This window comes from Pteronotus mesoamericanus, unplaced genomic scaffold (genome assembly GCF_021234165.1).
Source record: "Pteronotus mesoamericanus isolate MK-2021 breed Mesoamerican mustached bat unplaced genomic scaffold, CSHL_Meso_final contig_84, whole genome shotgun sequence".
Lineage (NCBI taxonomy): Eukaryota > Metazoa > Chordata > Mammalia > Chiroptera > Mormoopidae > Pteronotus > Pteronotus mesoamericanus.
In genome coordinates, this window is record NW_026555267.1 from 425,290 (window position 1) to 445,676 (window position 20,387).

Here is a 20,387-nt window from a genome sequence, read left to right on the forward strand (position 1 = left end):
GTGCAACTCTATCATATGACCTCTATATTTATGGTTCAAGACAGGGCATTCACCCTGGACAGCTACTGTTACGTTGGCTGTTGGTATTTTTTTAATTTGACAATCTAAGAGAAAAGAGGTCAGTGCCTCTGACTAAATTGTTAGGTATTGCATATTTTAAAAATTCCTGGGGCACACTGGTTGAAAATTGCTGCACTAACCCCATCCTCCCAACTCCCAGCAGCGCCACCCTGCTGAGATTGGGCTCCTGGAAGAATCTGGGACAGAATGAGTTGAATGGCTCTAGAACAGGGGCCATTTTTCCCTTGCATGACTGATCACTGCACAGCCCTCCCCTGACCTGGCCAAATCTTGATCTGTTCGGGCCTGATAAACTCTGCTGGTCTCACCTGACAACTCCCTGAGACCCCATGCCACAACAGAGGTGTGTGAGCACCCAGAGGGTGCCAGCTAGACTTGGTATATCCTGAGATATCTGCTGAGTGGCTTCAGATCCAGCACTGGCACAAAATTTGAACCTGTATCAATTTGGTAAACATCACTCACCCCTTCCTGGTCACTCACTGAGAACCTACCTCATGCAACTCAAGTATCGCTAGAGGCTCTTTCAGTGACTGAAAGCCTAATAGGCAGCCAGCAAGTGAAGATGGATCTCAGGGTGCCTTGGGCTTTTGCTGATCTTAGTCCAGCCCAATGTTGGTAAAAACAGGCCTTGGTGTGCAGCTTAGTCCTCCCTGTGCATACCCAGCACAGAAGCAGCCCTGTAGCTGCCCAGCAGAAGCAGCTACAAACTGTGGATCGCTTTTTTTTGTAGCTCCAAATAAGTTGCCAAAGACCAGTCACATTCAGCATCTGACATTGGTCTGCACCAGAGTCCCTTCCAAGTGGCCCCAGAAAGAACACGCCCAGTGGCCACCTTCAGACAGCATCAGAGAAAGATCCAATTAGCTTCACATGCAGCATATTCAAAGGGAGATCTCAGCAGGCACCAGACCCTACTGAGGTGAATTCCGCTTCATGCGGTCAGCACCTGCATAGCAATCTGTACAATGTGGTCAGGGTTAATCCTCACAGTCAGCCAGTCTGAGAATCAACCCCCTGCATGAACAGGTCAATAGCAATCAATACTCAATTAGAATAGGAGGGCCCACATAACCCAAAGGACATTCCTGGAGGACCTAGCTCATGTAATCAAGGAGGCTGTGCCATGGGGTCCAACAGGACACCTACTATATAAGGCCACCCTCCCAAGACTGGAAGTCATAGAAGATTTACTTAATACATAGAAACAAACACAAAGAGGTAGCAAAAATGGAGAGACAAAGAAACATGCCCCATATTAAAGAACAGGAAAAATCTCCAGAAAAAAGAGTTAAATGAAATGGAGGCAAACAATTTACCAAATATAGATTTCCAAAAAAATGGTTATAAGAGTGTTCAAGGAACTTACTAAGAACTTCAAAGAACTTGGTGAAAACTTCTACAGCACAAAAAAAGGACACAAAAACCATGAAAAAGGACCAGTCTGGCTTTCTAATCTGCCATCTTTTGGTGCAGTAACCACCAAAATGCAGATTTTTGTCAAAACTCTTATGGGAAAAGATCATTGCTCTTGAGTTTGAACCCTCAGATATAAAAGAAAGTGTAAAGATCAAGATTCAAGATAAGGAAGGAATTCTTCCTGGAAAGCAACTGGAAGTTAGACATACTTTGTCTGACTACAACATTCAAAAAGAGTCCACTCTTGATCTTATGTTAAGACTCTGTAGTGGTGCTAAGAGAAGGGAAAAGTCTTATACCAGTCCCAAGAAAAATAAGCCTAAGAGAAAAAAGGATAAGCTGGCTGTCCTGAAATCAGTTGCCTTGGTCAGGAGTGCCCTTCAGATGAATGTGATGCTGGAGTTTTTATGGCCAGTTACTTTGATAGACATTATTGTGGCAAGTGTTGTCTGATCTATTGCTTCAACAAACCAGAAGAAAAGTAATTGTATATGGGTTAATAAAAGAAATGATTTTTTAAAAAATAGAACCAGTCAGAAATGAAGAATACAGTATCTGAAATAAAAAATACCCTAGAAGCAATAAACAGTAGATTGGATGAAGCAGAGGATTAAATCAACCATTTGGAAGATAAGGTAGCAGAAAATACACAGAGCAGGAAAAAAAATGTTTTTAATGAAAATAATTTAAGAGACCTTTGGGACAACATGAAACATAACAACATCTGCATCATTGGGGTACCAGAGGAATAGAGCAAGAGATCAAGAAACTATTTGAAAAATAATGAATGAAAACTTTCCTAACCTGGTAAAGGAAAAATATACATAAGTCCAGAAAGCACAGAGAGTCCCAAACAAGATGAACCCAAACAGGCCCACACCAACACACTTTATAATTAAGATGGAAAAGGTTAAAGACAAAAAGAGAATCTTAAAAGCAGCCTAAGTGTCCATCAGTAGATAAGTGGATAAAACAACTATGGAACATTTACCCAATGGAATACTCCTCAGCTGTAAAAAAAAAAAAAAAAAAAATTACCCTTTTTAACAGTATGGATGGACCTGGGGAACATTATGCTAAGTGACATAAACCAGTCAGAGAAAAGCAAATACCTTATAATTTCACTCATATGTGAAGTCTAATGAGCAAACTGAACTAACAAGCAAAACAGAGACAGACTCATAGACAGTGAGCAGGATGATAGCTAAGGTCAGAGGAGATTAGGTGGTGGAGAGATTGAGCAAAGAGGAGGTAGGATTCATAAACATGGACAACAGTGTGGTGATTGTGGGAATGAGGGGTATAAGGGGGAGAAATGGTAATGGAAAAAAATACAATAAACATTAAAAAAAAAAAGAAACAAGAGAAAGACGTTTAGCTACCTACAAGGGAGCTTCCATAAGACTGTCAGTTGATTCCTTAATAGAAACATTTCAAGCCAGAAGGGACTGGCATGAAATATTCAAAGTGATGAAAAGCAAGGACCTACAACCAAGACTCCTTTAGCTAGTAAGACTATCATTTAAAATTGAAGGAGAAATAAAGAGCTTCCCAGACAAAAACAAAAAAAAAAACAAAAACAAAAAAACTAAAGGAGTTTGTTACCTCCAAACCAGTATTACAAGAAATGTTAGCATCTTCTTTAAGAAGAAAAAAACATAGAAACAGTTAAAAGAATAAAATGGCAATAAATATGTACCATCAATAATCACTTTAAATGTAAATGGCTTAAATTCTCCAATCCAGTCAAAAGACATAGAGTAGTTGAATGGATAAGAAAACAAGACCCATATATATCCTGTCTACAAGAGAGCTACCTCAGGATGAAAGATACACACAGACTAAAAGAAAAGGGATGGAAAAAGGCATTTTATGCAAACTGAAATAAAATAAGCTGGGGTTGCAATGCTTATATCTGACAAAATAGACTTTAAAACAAAGGCTATAGTAAGAGACAAAGAACACTACATCACAATAAAGAGAGCAACACAACAAGAGAATATAACCCTTGCAAACATGTATACACCCAACACAGGAGCACCTAAATATACAAAGCAAATCTTGATGGACATAAAGGGAGAGATCAACAATAATACAGTTATAGCAGGGGATTTTAATACCTCATTGATATCAATGGATAGCTCTTCCAGAGCAAAAATCAACAAGGAAACAGCACCCTTCAATGACACCCGGGATCAGAAGGACCTAATTGATAGCCTCAGAGCATTTCATCCCAAGGCAGCAGGATATACATTCTTTTCAAGTGCACATGAAATATTTTCTAGGATAGACCACATTTAGGCAAAAAAAAGTCTCAATAAATTTAAGGAGATTAAAATCATAGCAATCATCTTCTCTGACCACAGTGATACGAAACTAGGTATCAACCACCAAAAACAAAAAACAAAAAAAAACAAACACAACCCTGAAAAACACACAGACATGGAGGGTAAATAACATGTTTCTAAACAATGAATGAGTTAACAATGATATTAAGGAAGAAAGTAAAAGACACCTTAAAACAAATGAAAATGAGAACAACCCAAAATCTAAGGGACACAGCAAATGCAGTCCTCAGAGAGAAATTCATAGCATTGCAGACCTACCTCAAGAAACAAAATCTCACATAAACAATCTAACTTTACACTTAAAGAAAAAGAGAACAATAAACAAAACCCAAAGTAAGTAGAATAAAGGAAATAATAAAGATCAGAACAGGAATAAACAAAGAGTCTAAAAATGCAATACAAAAGATCAATGAAACAAGAGATGGTTCTTCAAAGAGATAAACAAGATTGACAAACCTTTAACCAGATTCATCAAGAAAAAAGGAATGAGGACCCAAATAAATAAAATCAGAAATGAAAGAGAAGTAAAAACTGACACCAAAGAAATACGAAGGATTGTAAGAAGATATTATGAACATCTATATGACAACAATTTGGACAATCTGAATGAAATATATAAATTCCTAGGAACATACAATCTTCCAAAACTGAATTAGAAAAAAATCAGAAAACCTGAACAGACTGATAATAACTAATGAAATTGAAGAACTAATCAAAAAACTCCCAACAAAAAACTACTGGACCAGATGGCTTCACAGATGAATTTTACCAAACATTCAAAGAAGAACTAACACCTATCCTTCTCAAACTATTCCAAAAAATTCAAAAGGAGGGAAGACTCCAAAGCTCATTTTATGAGGCCAGCATTATCCTAATTCCAAAACCAGAAAAAGACCCTACAAAAAGAAAATTATAGGCCAATATCCCTATCTATGAACATAGATGCTAAAACCCTCCACAAAATATTAGCAAATCAGATCAAGATATACATAAAAAAAATCATACACCATAAACAAGTGGGATTTATTCCAGGTATGCAAGGTTGGTACAATATCCACCAACCAATAAATGTGACACACCAGAAAAACAAAATGAAGGACAAAAATCACATGATTATATCAATAGATGCAGAAAAAGCATTTCATAAAATCCAGCACTCATTTATGATAAAAACTATCAGCAAAGTTGGAATAGAGGGGACATACTGAAACAAAATAAAAGCCATACATTACAAACCCACAGCCAACTCAAAGGGCAAAAACTAAAAGTGTTTCCCTTAAGACTGGGTACAAGACAGGGATGTCCACTTTCACCACTCTTATTCAACATAGTACTAGAAATCCTAGCCACAGCAATCAGACAAGAAGAAGAAACAGAAGGTATCCAAACTGGAATGAAAGAAGTGAAACTGTTATTATTTGCAGATGACATGATATTGTATACAGAGAACCCTAAAGATTTTACCAAACAACTACTAGAACTGATAAATGAATTCAGTAAAGCAGCAGAATACAAAATAAATATGTAGAAATCAGTTGCATTTTTATATGCCAATAATGAACTATCAGAAAGGAAAACTAAGAAAACAATCCCATTTACAACAGCACCAAAGAAAAATAAAATACCTAGGAATAAATTTAATCAAAGATGTAAAAGACTTGTACTGAGAAAATTATAAGACACTAAAGAAAGAAACTGAAGAAAATACAAATAAGTGGAAGCATATTTCACATTCATTAATAAGAAGAATTAACATCATTAAAATATCCATCTTATGCAAAGCAATCTACCAATTCAACACGATTCCTATCAAGATACCAAAGGTATAACCACTTTGGAAGATAGTTTGGCAGTTTCTTACAAAGCTAAACATAGTTTTGCCAAATGATCCAGCAATTACACTCCTAAGAATTTACCCAGTTGAAATGAAATTTTATGTCCACATGAAAACCTGCATATGAATGTTTATAGCAGCTTTATTCATAATTGCCAAAACTTAGAAGCAACCAAGATGTCTGTCAGCAGGTGAATGGATAAATAAACTGTGGTATATCTAGAGAGAGAAATGCTTTTCAGCACTAACAAGAAATGAGCTATCAAGCTGTGAAAAGGCATGAGGGAATCTTAAATGCATATGTCTAACTAAAAAAAGCCAATCTGAAAAGGCTACATATTGTATAATTCCAATTATATGACATTGTAGAAAAGACAACACTATTGAGACAATGAAAAGATCGGTCGTTTGCAAAAGTTTTGAGAGGAATGGGGGAGGGATAAATAGGTGAAGCACAAGGGATTTTTTAAAGTCCATGAAACAATACTGAATGACACTCCAATAACGGATACATGATATTATGTATTTGTCAAAACCTATAGAAATTTACAGCACAAAGAGTGAACCTTAATGTCTTCAAATTTCAAAAAATCATGTAGGAGGTTGGGAAAACTCAAGAAAGAATGTAAAATAACCCTACTAAAGGGGACGTGGAAAAGGTGCTGTCCTAAGTAACTTTGGAAATGAACAGTGTCTGTAAGAGTAAAGGCAAAAGGAACTGTACATAAATACTGGACTCTAGTCAATAAAGTTGTTTCTCATGGGTGTATGCATAAACAATTCTCATACTGCTTTATGTATATACCTTAATCAAACAACAAGTGGATGGTGAATGGTTGGAGCCAGGTTTCTGTTAGAGTAAAAAGAAGAGGAGCAAGTAGCAAGAACAAAAAGGAAAGGAGTATAGAATTAATTAGTTGGAAACATCAGTAAGAATGCATATTTAACTTTATATAGATACAGATGGTTATATACAGAATTTTAATAGTTATATGTATATGTAGGGTTATTATACACATATATTTCTTTGCTTTGTCAGCTGACAGAGCCTAAAAAAAAATCCCAGTAACAATAAGCACACATAGCATCCAGATTTTGGTTTCTAATACCAATCCTCAACAGAAGGAACCAAGGCTCCTTGGACAGATGGCTGATTTTAGGACTGGGACAAGAGATATGCAGGATATGCCTGGAACATCTTGTAGTGTGCCAAATGAGGAAGTGCCCTCCCCCCCTACACACACATAGACTGATGCAGCACAGGGGCCAAATAAAAGAGCTCCCAATGGTCAAAGCTGGAATAATTTGAGCAACAAAATAAGGTAATTTGGGGTTATTACTCAAAGTAGAAAATAGTATTCATGAGTCCATACTGATATAAACAAGTAGCTAAATAAATGAATAAATGAGGGATTAGAGACAAATCTCCAGTGCAGTAGTCCAAATAATTTATGCAAATACTTCACCTTAAAGAAGGGAGAACATAACTCCCTCCCCATAATTGTGGGCTGCACATAGAGACTTCCATCCAAAGTCTACAGTATTGAAAGGGGGAATAAAGAGTAACTTTACAGTGCAGAAACCTGACAAACAATAATCAGCCAGGGGATCAGTCAACGTCAACAGTTATAAATTATGTCAATAGTATATACCCTCGACAGGTGTTGAGAATGGCACTTTGCCTCCATGATCCTCCTCCCCAACTCAGAGTCCTAGCCTAATCATAAGGAAAACATCAAACAAATGTTAATACAGGGGCGTTTTACAATATATGTGAACAGTACTCCTCAAAACTGTGAAGGTCATCAAAAACAAGGAAAGTCTGAGAACCAGTCATAGCCAAGAAGAGTCCAAGGAAACTAAATTAAATGAGGTATCCTGGACAGGATCCTAGGACAGAAAGAGGACATTAGGTAAAAACTAAGGAAAATAGAATAAGCAATTGACTTCAGTTAACAATGTTTCAGTTCCTTAATCATAACAAATATATTATACTAATATAAAACGTAGTAATAGAGGAAACTGAGAGGAATGGCAAGTAAGGGAACTCTTTATTACCTGCTCAACTTTTCTGTAAATCTAAAATCTTTTTTAAAAAATTAAGTCTATTAAGTCTATTAAAACTTTTTCTAAAAAATTAAGTTTGTTAATTTTTAAAAATTGGTATATTTTTATCTTAACATTTTGAGGAGGGGCTGGGTTAAATTCACTCATTAACCCAACCTTTATCAAGTTCTCCCTACATGCCAGTCAAGTACTGCAATAAAAATCAAAATATTAACCATGGTCATCTCTAGGTAGTGGCATTACAAGCATTTTTAAGATCTTCATACTTTTCTATATTTTCTAAATATATGTTTTAGAGTATGTTTAAAGTGTATGTTTAAAGTACATATAAAATAAAAATTATTATGCAACCATAAGGTAATATTACTCATAATTTGGATAGATAAGACTTTTATTTTTATTCCTCATCCTGATTTCACTCTACAGTAGTGGGCTGAGCTGGCTCATAGTTGTAAACAGGAAAGGAGACCACCCAGGCAGAGAGGAAGTGGGGAATGAAGAAAACTCTGTGAGAGATGGACAGCATACTTTATTCCTCTAGATGATAAATGTACATATTATTGTGAACTTCTACTCCCCTTAACAATTTTTGGTAAAATAGCCTATATAATTGTATTTTTTATATACTAAAATTGTTAAAAGGGAATCAACAGGATATAATTGTCCCCCTAAAGATGTCACTAAGGACAATTCGATATTTTTATTATGACTTTACTTTTTAAGTTTCACTTCAAATTACTTTTTTGAAAGGTTTTCTTTCAAAACACTTTAGGACTAATTAAATGTTCATTTAAGCACTTGTTCCTTCACCTGCAAGTGTCATCTGCTCAGGGGAATAAAATGACACAAAGACAACCTCTTCCATCTGTCTCATTAGTTTTCTTTTTTAATCTGATCTAAAAATACACCTACGACTTACTAGATGAACCAAGAAAACATCAATAATCAAAAGAAAGGGCTATGTAAGGAATTATATATCTAGTATTATATATACTCTCCAACTCATTTTATAAACCCAGCTTGAACTTGATATCCAAACTTGATAAAGATATTAAGGAAAGAAAATTACAGACCAATATATAATACATTTGCCTTTCAATTTAGGAGACGATGCCTCTTAAGGTGATTATGATCTGAAGGCGCCTGAGTAAGTAGCCCTGCTCAGAAACACACTTCTCTGCACTGAACAGGAGAGACTGTGTAAGGTCCCTCAATATATCACTTTCTATATTTAACTAAGCTCACCACTCTATCTGGTGGGCTTTCTGTTAAGTGACCAACCTTTTAAGAATTTTATGAGATTTCTTTAAGAGTTCTTAGAAGATCTCTTCTAAGAGTTCTATAAACATGTCCTGTCACATCAAGATGCCTCAGGCTCCTGCAACTACAAAACCCACTGTGAAAACCGTCACTAACTGCGTAAGAACACTCTTGAGGCATCTCTAACATCACGGCACTCACTGTACGTAACCCTTGATGACCTTCAACTGGTGAGTGAGCAATCCCACGTGATGTAAATGTCCTCCACCAATGAGAAAAGACAAAATCAAAAGCACATCATTAATACGCCACTTTTTAAAAATGCCTTTATTCTTCAACAAATATTTTTGGAGTACTCATTACATTCTAATTACTGAAAAAGTGAACAAAATAGATCTTAACTTGACCTTAAGAGTGTAGAGTCTAGCCAAGAATACAGGCTTAAATAGATAATTAGAATAAATTATGATATAAGTTATAATAAGAAAAGTGAGGGGGGCACAGGCCCAGAGTAGAGGCACCTCATCTACAGAAGAAGGCAAGTCAAGGAAGACCTCCGAGAAGTGATCTTTCATTTGGAACCCCCATATTACCAGGCCAAGTATGTATGCTGCATGTGGAAGGGAGGTGGGGAGTTGGTGGAATGAGGAAAAGTAATGGCACAAGCATGAAAACATCATGTACAAAGGTCCTGAGGTTGACAGATTTCAGCAAAAGAGACTGAAAGAATTTCAACTTGGAGAGCAGAATATAAAGGTTAGGGGCAAGAAGGACAGTGGTGAAAGACTGTCATTGTTTTGGAAAGCAGGCTTTTATAAATATACAATATTTGAAGGGGAAGGGTCAAGTCAAGGAGCATGTATAAAGGACCCATGGACAAAGACAATGGGTCGGGGGAGGATTGAAAGTGGAAGGTGGGGGGTGGGTAGGGCAGGGGAGAGTAATGGGGGGAAAATAGAGACAGCTGTAATTGAACGACAATTTCAAAATATTAAAAAGAAACAAAAGTAATATACAATTATTTTAAGTTCCATATTTAAAAGGTAAGCACAGTGGCAAAGATGCATCTTCCCATTATAATTCACGGCTGCCCTAAAACACAGATTTCTCAGTTTCCAGGCAGGCTATTTATTCTAGTGAGTAAGAGCAGAGTAAGAAAACAGAAAAGGAAGACAGAAGAACCAGAGAACAGAGGCTATGTGGGACACCGTAGGCATGATATGATTATCACTTCCCTGGGAAATACCACGGCAGGATATGAGGCTAGCTGGAAAGATTCTGACTCAGCAGGATGCGCCCAAGATCACTAGGTTTTGTAAAATGGTGAAAGTTTCTGACATTCTCCCAAATCTCTGCCTCTGTCCATTTGTTAGGCTACTCTTTTATTTGAAGGAGAATGGTATCTCCTGGGTCACATTTTTCAAACCACTAAAAGATAATGGTTGCCTCCCTCTGCTTTCTAAGTAATGTTCTTAATACACTGAAAGAAAAAAAAAATTAAGTTGGTGTTCCCCAACAGTTGCAAATGTTTTTGTTGTTGTTGTTGATATATGTTTCTACAACTCAAAAGTTTGCTTCAATCAACCTTCTATATGGAGGCAGGATGAATGGCCAATGCTGCTGAAAACAATTCCATCAACCAAAAACCAATCAAAATGTTCCTAGAGGGGATACTTTGTGAAAGTATTTGAACTACTAAAGCAGAATTCACATGTCTAAAAGAAGGATAGTGTAAGTTTCTGCCTATACTGGCATTATACATTTGTTATTTTTGTTTATATGCAAAAGGATTGTTGGCACAGGCTGAATGACTCACCAAATTAATTCCATGAAGTTTAAATCTCGGCAATATTTCAGGTCCTCTCTTTTGTAAAAAGAAGTTCCCAAGTATTTACAAATATTCTTTAAATGCGAATGGTTGTCCTTGCTGAGCATGAGCAGAGAAATAGCCATTCTCTCACTGCTGCTGCTTTTATTGTCATTTTACTTCAAACCCTCTGCTGGCTTCTGCCGTTATTTCTCACCCCATCTCCTAGCCTCCCTCCTCTGATCACAGCACCTCCACGCCCGCTGGCAGCCCTGCTTTCAATGGGAGATGGACTGGAGATGAGGAGGCAGGAGAAGAGAAAGAAATGAGGGGAGGTAATTCTGTTTTTCCATCTGGGTCCTTCCACTGGTTCTCTCCTCCCACCTTGGCGAGGCCCCATTCTTGTTCTCATATTGGCATTTTAAACGGTCTCCCCTAATCACTTAGAACCCAAACCTGGCTCTCACCCACCTCCTCACTCCTCTCCCAGGCCTGCCCATTGGAGTCACGCCCCACTCACAAATACTATCAGAGCTTGGCATGAGGGAACAGGTAGAGAAAGGATGGGCTCCCACAGAGGGATCCAGGCTTTAGGACTAAACGGCTTCCTGGAATCCCAAGCTCGATGATCGTCCCCCATCAAAATATTTGCTTATAGTCCTTTCCTTCAGGTATAATACTCACGTGGTATTTTGTTTTGTTTCATTTTTGTTTAATGGGCTGGCCTAGGAATCAGCTTTAGAAACTTGGTTCTTTTTCCCATAAAGACATTGTTCTATAAGAAAACACCTATGTAAACATTGGAAAACTATTCACTGATATAAAAAGAATTCTAGAAAAAGGATGCTACTTCAGCCTCATCTTTGCTTACATTTTCAATGATACATAATGCTTTTTTCCTAATAAAAAGGTGTTTTATCTTGTATATTTTTCATTCTGAACACTTTGAAAGAGTTAAAGCCTTAAAGACTAGGCCTCTCCCCTCCAGGCTGGAGATGGAACCTTGTGCGGGGACGGGGGCGCTGGAAAAGGTTTGTTGGGATTATAAGAAAGAAAACAGGGGACAGAAAGGGGAGGAGGCCCTCTGTTTGGATTGAGGCTGTAGACAGGGAGTAAAGATCTGTTGGCATCATCCTCAGGACCTGCATGAGTGAACTAACAGTAAGGCATCCTTTCTAGTAACAGACTGTGCCTACTCACCTTGCCACACCCAGCAAACCATGCATGCCAAACCACACAACCTCCACCCTGGAAATACTAACAGAAAACCACATTTCGTGCTAGATATCTGGGTTTTCTAAACATTAAATGAAACATCACAACTTTCCCTTTAAGTTAGAGTTTGCTGTTTTGCAGAAGAAACCAGCATGGTGGCCAATCCACCTTCTACAAAGTCCCATTGATGGCCTCTGGCAGAAACAAACAGCTGTTTCTGATCCTGTGTCACTCTAACACTCAAGATATCAGACCATTAGGACTTCTGCAGTCACTCATAAATATCTCACTAAAATCAAACATCTAAAAGTTCAGTGTTTCATTTTCCTACCCTAGTAATGGAAGGCTTCCTGGAACTCTTGTCTTTTTTCATACCAATTAAACAAAAGTATCATAATGGGGGAAAATAACTTTCAGTCTGTTTGGAACTTGTTTTAAACCTTGCATTTTCTGGATATGGTTTGTTTCAATCTGTTGATTGTTTCTGCCCCATGACCTAAGAGATATGTGGTATTTATGTTTTTAATTCTCCTACCTCCTATAGGGGAAAAAAATTACAATACCTATGTACTCACGACACAGAGGGGAAAAAAAAAAACACCCAGAAAGTAAAACATAGAAAGTACTTTAGATTAAGTTTTAACTAGTGGCCAGACTAAAAATCTAGGATTAACACTTCTGCAGTCTTCATTTGGTAGTCTAAGAATCTATCCTATAGAAATATTTGCATATGTACACAAAAATACACATACAGATAGGTTCCCCACAACACTGCATAAATATAAAAAATTTGGAAACAACCTAAACATCCACCAATAGGAAAATAGTTAAATACATTTTTAAATACTGTGTAGCAGTCTAAATATAGATAGATAAGAAAAATTCACATGGAAAAATATTCAACACTGCTATGTTTAATAATTGAATTATCCATATAATTCTATGTTATGTGATTATTCTACAATAAAAATATATTCATGAATTATTTCTGTAATTAAAAATAACATACACCATAACATCCACCATAACATCCACCACAATGCCTAAAAATAAAAAGACTGCAACACCCAGTGTTGGTGAGGGTATGGAGCAACGGGAACTCTCATACACTGTTGGTGGGAGTATAAAATAGGTCCAATCACTGTGAAAAACTGTTTGGAGTTTCTAATAAAATTAAACACATGCCTATCGTATGACACAGTAATTCTCTTCCTAGATATCCAAAAGAAATGAGTGTTCATGTTCACAAAACATGTTACTCAAGAATGCTCATAGCAGCTGTATTCATGATAAACTCAACACCCATCAGCAGAAGAGTGGACAAACTGTGGGATATTCACAGAATGGATTACTACTTAGCAAAAGGGATGAGCTAAAACTGATACACAGAACAACACAGATAACTCTAAAAAACATTATGTTGAGAGCAGACAAAAAAGAGATCATACTGACTGTGTGAAGCTCCAGAGCTAGAAAGGAAAGTTTCTAGGATAACGGTAATATTTATGTCTTGATCTGGGCAGTACATGTATATTAAAATAATCCTGTTGTAACATTTAAGCTTCATGCATTTTATGTACATAAATTATATCTTAATAAAAATACTAGGAAGGAAGGAAGGCAGGCAAGAGGGCAAGGGGGAAGGAAGGATGAGGAAAGGATGCATGAAGAGGCTCATAGAAAAAGTTATCAGAAAGGAAAACTACTCTAAATGGAGTGTAATTTTAAGGAGGTTTATTACAAGGCAGTTAACAACAGATATTTTCTGTAACTAAGTATCCCAGTATATTTCTCATACTAGATTATGAGTAATACATTAATTCTAATTCAACTACAGTATTGATTCAAGTAATTATAAATTCGTGGCACTGAATACATTTTAGTAAAGCTCCTATTATGTGAATAAAAACTCTTATTTCCCTATAACATACTCGTATTACAGTATCAACAACATTAGGAGGAGATCCCAGATGAGAATTTAAGTAATTCATAAATGATTTTATCAGAGCCATCAGCCTTCAGGAAAACTTGCTCTCTGGATGCTAAGACCACTCTATTCCTGAGCCCCCATCTGTCCTGTCTTCCATGAAAAGCTGAAGAGTAAAATTAAACAGTGGAACTCAAAGACTCCAAAACTGAAAAGCCATCTGTTATAATCACCTAACCTATAATGCAGCACTGACAAACCGGAAAAGCAAGCAATGAACTTGGAAACACAGGGGAAATAAATATGAATAAATGTAGCAGAAATTATAGGATTTCTGTAGGGTGTAATGGTTTATAACGTGAAAAAATTAGATCTATGATAGTTATGTCAATATGTTAAGATTCTCAGATGATGGTAAAACTTGAAACTTACCTACTTTTCCTATATTTAAAATGATTAAAAATGGTTAAGTATTACACTTATGTAATGAGGTAAAAATGTTATTACCTTAATAGCTGACACTAGAATTCCTCTTAGAGACAGAACTGCCATTGTGTGGAAAGGTAACTTGTTTCTCTGTGTGGGGGTGTTGGTGGGAACCTAAACAACTAAACAGATAAATAAACTGTCTTTTCGTATGGCAAGAGAAAAAACATCTTTTAAAAAATTTTGCTCCAGATAGGAAAAAGAGAGAAAGTGCCAGTGAGAAGGCATCAGGATGGGAACCACACCAGGTGAAGGAGGGCCAAAGGGCCCACTCTCTGATGACTGTGGTGGCACAAGGGCCTTTAGGAACTGGAATGTCTAATATTCAAATTGCAATTATTTGCATTACTGTCATGCAAACCCCTCCTGCCTCACCCTGCACCCTCTGAATCTCTAGAGTTGTCTTTTACACTCACAGGGGCTTCATGTGGGTAGGCTTTTGTGGAATTTGAGGACAACATATGTCTATGCCACGGTTTTTCAATCTTGGCACAACTGACATTTTGGGCTGGATAATTCTCAGCTGTGGGGACTGTTCTACACATGGTCGGAAGTTTAGCAGCATCCCTGGCCTCTATCCACTAGATGCCAGTAGTACCTTCCCCAGTTGTGACAGTGAAAAATGTCCCCATGTGCTGCCAAAAGTCCCTGGAGAAACAAAATCATCCCAGTTGGGAAGCACTAATTTAGGTTTACACAAGCCAGGACAGGGAGAGCATGTGTAGAAGCAGGGGAGCCGAGAAGGAAAGGTGACCTTGAGAATGCTCCTTGAGAATTACCCAGATCTTGAGATGTTTGGGCTTCCACAGAGAGTAGATCTTATCTAGAGATCAAAAAGCCTGGGCAATCCACCTAACATGTAGGCTATACTCACAATGAGGCTCAAATACTTATACCATTTTTTATTTTCTTTTTTTAAAAGATTTTATTTATTTCTTTAGACAAAGGGGAAGATAGGGAGAAAGAGAAGGAGAGAAACATTGCTGTGAGAGAAACATCGATTGGTTGCCCCTCGCATTAGCCCCAACCCAGGACCAGGCCCACCACAGAGGCATGTGCCCTGACCTAGGATCGAAGAGGTGGCATTTTGCTTTGCGGGACGATGCACCAATTGGGCCACGCCGGCCAGAGCAACTTCTACCATTTTTTAAAATTAGCAAATAAAAAGGGAGGAGGGGAAGAGTAAACCCTGTAGTTTTTTTAACTGAGAGTTTTACAAAAATATCTTTTTACACACACATATGCATAAAAGCATTCTATAACAAGGTAAGAAACACATATCTTTATAAGTTAGCCATGAAGCTAACTTCTCTCTCTCCTCCATAGAGTTTCTCCTAAAAATAATTACTAGACTCTGATCTAAGGAAGAAAGGAAAGAGGAGACCCTGAAAGAACTTCTACAAACCTGCCTAATTTAGAGAAGCACCAAAAACACAAAAGGCCATGTCTGGAAGTTTTTCTCAAAGAAAAAAAAATTCTAATTTTATTTACCAAACACTTAATGTGTTTGTTTAATACATTCCAGGTACTATCTTAAGTTCTTTTCAAATATTTATTCCTTTATTCTTCATGTAAATTCTATGACATAGGTATTATTATTATCTCTACTTTACAGATGAGGAAACTGAGATTCAAGGTCAGACAGGTAGTAAGAAAGTGACAGAATCAAGGTTTGAATTTATACAAACTTAACATACAGAAAATATGCAGGACCTATGAGAAAACACAAAAGCTCAAAAAGAAAAGACGATCTTGAAGAACTACACAAAATCCCGCCCTCTGAAGTAAATTTATTATTAAAAACAGAAATGTTTAGAAAATTTCTAATCATATTCTCAACAACATTCAAAAAGTTGTTACATGTATAAGCCAGAGCTTTATAGATATAATGAAAATGAAACAATGAATGATGAGGAAAGACTACATGGACATTTAAAAAAATAAATAAATGCTGATTTTAAATCTATAATGAAGTCAGGGATGGATGAGACAATAAAGAAGATGAAAGAGATTGGGGTCCAACCTCTGTATTATATAAACCCCAGTAGGAGAGAATAAAACAGATGGAGTAGATGCAACGAAAATAGAAGAAAACTTTCCCAAGTTAAAGAAAGACCTGAGCCCTGGCTGGTATGGCTCAGTTGGTTGGAGCATCATCCAGTACACCAAAAGGTCACAGGTTCCATTCCCAGTGAGGGCACATGCCTGGATTGTAGGTTCAGTCCCCGGTCGCGGTGCATGTAGGAGGCAACCAATTAATGTTTCCCTCTCGCATTGATGTTTCTCTCTCTCCCTCCCCTGCCCCCCGCCTCCCCCCCCACCACTCTCTCTCAATATATCCTTGGGTGAGGATTAAAAACAAACAAAAAAAGACCTGAGTCTATAGATCAAGTGTTCACTACATATCAGGCAAAATTATTAAAAAGTCTAAGACCTTGAAACTATCTAGGGACATTTTTGAGGACAAAGAAAATTATCATATAAACATCCAGGCAGGAAGTGGGAGGAAGGGTTTTATAAGAAACATATCAGGCTGGCATCAGACTTTTCCTCCACAAAATTGAAAACCAGAAGATAATGGGAGAATATCTGGAGGCTGAGTTAAAAGTAAAAGGAAGGAAGTGGGAGAGTATGACCCTAGAACTTCATGCCCACAGCTAAGTTAATATGAAACTTGATTCAGACCTTCAGGGGCTCAGCATGTGTAGTATCAAAGAACATTTCCTGAGAAATTCACTCAGTATTATATTCTAGATCATCATCTGCTAGGATTTTATGCACTTTCCAAAACAGTGGTACATGTATATTGATACAATGCAATACTACTCGGCCATACAAAAAGGTGAAATACTGACATTTGCAACAACATGGATGCACCTTGAGAATATCATGCTAAGTGAAGTAAGTCAGACAGAAAAAGTTAACAACCATATAATTTTGCTCATATATGGGATATAAAACTGAAAGCAACAAATGAACAAACAAAAACCAAAAACTCATGGACACAGACAACAGTATGGTGGTTACCAAAGGGAAGGGGGTGGAGGAATACAAAAGGGTAAAGTGTGTCATATATATGATGATAGAAGACGATTTGACTTTGAGTGGTGGGCACACAATGCAATATAAAGATCATGTATCAGAGAAATGTACACTTGAAACCTATATAATCTTGTTAACCAATGTTAACCCAATAAATTTAATAAAAAGAAAGAAAAAAAGACAAAACAATAGCCACTGTGGCTACTGAGCAGCTGACAGGTATGTATACAGTGCAATTGAGGAACTGAATTTTTTTCTGCTTTATTTAATTTTAATTAATTTAAATGGAAATACCCACATGTGCTGGTGGCTACTATATTTGCATAGTCTGAACATCTAAGAGATTCAGTGAAGGGTTCAAGTATGAAAAAGCCTGGTACAAAAAACCAAGCCATGAACAAGTTAAGCAGGAAAAAATAGTAGTATAACAATGGTTTAAAAATATTATTAAAATGTCAATAAATAATTCTTGTAATATATATAATAAAGACATTAATAATTCTGAGTCTAAAATCTCAGATTATATTAGCAATTTCATGCTGGAGAAAAGAGTCAAAAGGTACTTTTTCATTCTTAATGTTGCTAATCAGAAAGGACATGAGTTTTTTTTTGTTTGTTTTGTTTCTTAAGCCATAAAGGTAAAACTACCAACAGAATAAAACCAGAATGTATAATTTCTAAATCATTCAAAAGAAAAAAATTCATGATCTAAGAAAATGCTCAGGAGATCATAGCAAGTGAAAAACTGTAAGTGAAAAAATCACTATACAAAATTATATACATGATATGTCCCAACTTTTAAAGTATGAAGTTGTAATAAAAACTGAAATACATGAGAACAGTTGTTGACTATGGATGACTGTACATCATTATGTGTTTTCTAAATATTCTACAATGATCACTATTATTTTTATAATCAGAAAAATCTAACATAAAAAAAGAATTAGGGCATAGTGGGGGGAAAACTGGGACAATTGTAACAGAATAACAATAAAAAAAGTGATTTAAAAAAAAAGAAGTATGGTCATAGCTTATCTTTCAGAAATTAACTTACCATAGGTAACTTCACCTATCTAGAAGACAACCCAGTATCAAGAATCAAGCCAAAATACTCTAAAAGGAGCCAAAATACAAGTCACAAAGGCCACATCTTTCATACCTTCTTTTACACATATCTTAATTCCAACAAACTTGATTACCTAATGTTCCAGTAGCATTGGCAATACAGATATACCGAGAGCAGTGTAAAGTGACAAACCTGGCCTAACAGTAGGAAAAAAGCCACCAAAAAACCCCCATAAAACAGACATAGACATTCACAAAGCAATCCAGGTGCAAATATGGCAGAAACATCCCTGAATAACTCAATATATTTCTGAAAGTATGATAATAGATATTCACTATAACAACTCTAAGTTAAAGTGTTTTAAGCACAGACTGGTTAGTTGAGAAAGTGAGAAAAGTTCCTAATGTATTTTAGGAAGAAAATGATCACAGATGTTTATAATAAAAATGTTAGAGACCTTAAAGAAAATATCCTCAGTTATCCAGAGCAAGTCATGCCTGTGAGTTTCTCAGAGCTGGAGTTTTACTATGTTAATAGGATTTTATGGTTGGCTGCATCAACCAATACAAATCTGGAGAACAATCTGGAAGGAAATGATTAATGACTGCTTCTTTCCAAGGAAGTTTAAAAATAAGTAACCATAGGCATATCAGAATCAGCATTAACACAGCAATTGCTACTAAATGCAGCCAGGTTGTGGATGTTATTTTGGCTTCCATCCATATTCCAAGCAGGATTTAGGCACTTTATAGGTAGTCGGGCCCTGTTAGCTATTAGGGTAAAGTAGGCCCCATTCCATCACACCAGATACACTGTTTATTCTCCCTCCTTCATCCTTGCCTCTTGTACTTCTGATTTCAAAAGGCAGGCTAGAAAGACAAGAAACTGATTATGTTTGTATCTGTGGAACAAAGATTATGCAAACTGCCAGCACTCCATTGTTTTTGTTTTCAGCATGGTTATCACAAAACAAAAACAAAAAGATAACCTCTCTGTCTGAAGCCTGATTATTTGGAAACAGACCTGAATATTTCCTCCTCTTTCAATAATGCAGTAAGCAACCTTCATTTCACTTATCTATAGGGTACTTATTTGCTGATAGGGATTAGTTACTATTTCTATATGAGAGCTTGACAGAGTCCATCTGAGGAAGCTGCTTCCTGAGTTACTCTGGAAGCTCACTTCTGCTTTAGCATTTGCCAAAAACCCAAGAAAGCATTAAAACAAACAAACAAAAAAATTCCACATGCCCACAGGGCTAACAAGAGAAAAATATAATCACAATCCTGGTTAATGGCCCCTTAGCACTCTGATCTCTCCAGGCTTCTGTTTGTTTTTCATTTGTTCCTTTTTCTTTTAAATAGCCTTAGTAGTTGTTTTCCCCAGCTTACAAATGCAATACGTGGTCATTGTCACAGTTCACAACTCAAAAATATGAAATATAATTAATACTCTCTCCCACCCTCTTACTCCTCTCCCAAGGAAACCAGTGTTAAGAGCTTGGTGTATATTCTTTCTTATTTCTTAATAGGCTTGAGCAAACATATAACACAAAGGGGTTTTGGGGGGGGAGGGCGGAGTTTCTTTGTTTTCAGACAAAATGGGATATTACTGTGCACCTTTTTAGTCTTAAAAATCTGTTATGGATACTTTTCAAGCATATGTATCTGTCTACATATCCATCACATTCTTTTTAATGTCTGCAAAATATTCCATAAGATGAATGATTCATTCATACAATTACCCCACCTTTCTCAACTCATGGTCATTCAGGATGTCCTTTAATTTTAGTAACACAGATTTCTAGAAGTGAAGTTTCTGGGTTGAATGAAACA

At 36.6% G+C, this 20,387-nt stretch overlaps 1 protein-coding gene and 1 pseudogene across 1 annotated transcript in view; one reads left to right on the forward strand and one right to left on the reverse strand.

Annotated features, from left to right (window-relative positions):
• SKAP1 (src kinase associated phosphoprotein 1) overlaps nt 1–20,387 on the reverse strand; it is a 263,878-nt gene that overhangs the window by 240,949 nt on the left and 2,542 nt on the right. The window lies entirely within an intron of this gene.
• On the forward strand, nt 1,569–1,985 carry LOC129080106 (ubiquitin-40S ribosomal protein S27a-like; annotated as a pseudogene).